The 2,500-nt window shown below is 51.0% G+C and overlaps 1 protein-coding gene across 1 annotated transcript in view; it reads right to left on the reverse strand.

Annotated features, from left to right (window-relative positions):
• LOC115367767 (semaphorin-6D-like) overlaps nucleotides 1–2,500 on the reverse strand; it is a 205,904-nt gene that overhangs the window by 169,085 nt on the left and 34,319 nt on the right. Inside the window, exon 2 of the mRNA XM_030063679.1 lies at nucleotides 233–345. The gene's annotated coding sequence lies outside the window, so the exon portion shown is untranslated. The remainder of the gene's footprint in view (nucleotides 1–232; nucleotides 346–2,500) is intronic.

Raw genomic sequence — 2,500 nt, forward strand, 5'->3', positions numbered from 1 at the left:
TCTGTGGACTTTGGGCTCTCATCTGGATTAACCCAGATTAACGCAGGTTAGATCTGATCCACTCCAAAACTAAATATTCCAACAAAGATGGAAAAAGAGCAAAGAGGTCCCACCCTGCATCGAAAACCTTTCAGCACAAAGACAGACAGAGAGATGAGTGTGTGTGTGTGTGTGTGTGTGTGTGTGTGTGTGTGTGTGTGTGTGGATCTCAGTCGACAGTTTAACGTCTTACCTTGAATTCAGAATCGTCCAATCACGAGGAGCCGTGCAGGAGAGCCAATCAGAGAGGCCGGAGGGTCCGCAGCAGGAGGCGAGGAGGCGGTCTGGGCTCGGAGTGCAGCTCCTCTGTTCAGAGAGAGGAGAACAAAAAACACACTCCACTGTAATCCTCAGCCAGGTGCATTGTGGGTAAGGTTTGGATGGGACACAGGTTTCTCCGAGGAGCAACACAGACCAAACTGCTGCTGCACACACACACACACACACACACACACACACACAGAGGCAGGGCTGTGGTAAACTTGTCCTCTACATGTGGTTCTGGGCCCTCGGGGGGTCCCTGAGGGGCGTTCAGGGTCCTCATGAGAATGAGAGACGGCTGAATTCACAGTGCAGTGAAAAACAAAGGCTTTTCTTTCTCTCCACGATGACATCACACCGTACCAGAGAGTGTACAGATAAACTTCAGACAAAAAAAAAGCAGAAATGCAAATAATAATAATACTACTACTACTACTACTACTACTACTACTAATAATAATAATAATGATTAAAAAAATCAAAATCAAGAAAAGTTTATGTGCAGATTGTTGTTGGTTTCATGTGTCCAGTCATCCAAATTCTGTGTTACAACATTTTACTGAGATTATAATTCTATGTGTCACCTCCAGCAGCAGCCATGCAGTCTGCCTTCACCAACATCAGAGTGTCTGGTTCTAAAGAGCTCACTGAGTTCAGGTGCTGCTGGAATAGTGATGGAACAGGAAGCCACCGCTGCAACAAGTCAGCTGCTCAACTTTCTTCCCTCCTAGATATTCCACCATCAGCTGGAAGTGGGATTATTGCAGATATTCCACCATCAGCTGGAAGTGGGATTATTAGATTATTATTGGGCCCATAGTGCGTAAAAGTGTCCGAGAGCTCCAAACCTCCTCTGGCATCAACATCAGCACAGAAACTGAGCCGAGAGCTTCATGGACCAATCAGGCTCCTCCATGTGGCGTCTGATGGACGAGTCTGGGTTTGGGGAACGCCAGGAGAACGTTCCCCGCCTCCAGGAGAACGTTCCCCGCCTCCAGGAGAACGTTCCCCGCCTCCAGGAGAACGTTCCCTGTCTGGGTTTGGGGAACACCAGGAGAACGTTCCCCGCCTCCAGGAGAACGTTCCCCGCCTCCAGGAGAACGTTCCCTGCCTCCAGGAGAACGTTCCCCGCCTCCAGGAGAACGTTCCCTGCCTGAGCGCATTGTGCCGACTGTGCAGTTTGCTGGAGGAGGGGTCACGCTGTGGGCTGGTGTTTCTGGGCTCGGCCTCGGCCCCTCAGCTCCACTGAAGGGAAATCTGAACGCTTCAGCTCACCGACACATTTTGGACAATTCTCTGCTTCCAGCTCTGTGGGACCAGTTTGGGGAAGGAAGGCCCTTTCCTGTCCCAGCATGACTGAGCCCCAGTGCACAGAGCAGCTCCATAAAGGCGTGGCCGGCTGAGTTTGGGGTGGAAGAAGTTGAGCGGCTCGCACAGAGCCCCGACCTCAACACCATCCAACACCTTTGGGATCAACTAGAACGCAGACTGGGAGCCGGGCCCTCTGCTCCAACATCAGAGTCTGAGCTCACAAAGGCTCAAAACTCCCACAGACACTCCAACATCTGGCAGAAACTCCCACAGACACTCCAACATCTGGCAGAAACTCCCACAGACACTCCAACATCTGGCAGAAACTCCCACAGACACACTCCAACATCTGGCACAAACTCCCACAGACACTCCAACATCTGGCACAAACTCCCACAGACACTCCAACATCTGGCACAAACTCCCACAGACACTCCAACATCTGGCACAAACTCCCACAGACACACTCCAACATCTGGCAGAAACTCCCACAGACACAAAACATCTGGTAGAAACTCCCACAGACACTCCAACATCTGGCACAAACTCACACAGACACTCCAACATCTGGCAGAAACTCCTACAGACACACTCCAACATCTGGCAGGAACTCCCACAGACACTCCAACATCTGGCACAAACTCCCACAGACACACTCCAACATCTGGCAGAAACTCCCACAGACACTCCAACATCTGGCACAAACTCCCACAGACACTCCAACATCTGGCACAAACTCCCACAGACACTCTCCAACATCTGGCAGAAACTCCCACAGACACTCTCCAACATCTGGCAGAAACTCAAACAGACACACTCCAACATCTGGCACAAACTCCCACAGACACAAAACATCTGGCAGAAACTCCCACAGACACACTCCAACATC

Source organism: Myripristis murdjan, chromosome 11, assembly GCF_902150065.1.
Source record: "Myripristis murdjan chromosome 11, fMyrMur1.1, whole genome shotgun sequence".
NCBI classification, from domain to species: Eukaryota; Metazoa; Chordata; class Actinopteri; order Holocentriformes; family Holocentridae; genus Myripristis; species Myripristis murdjan.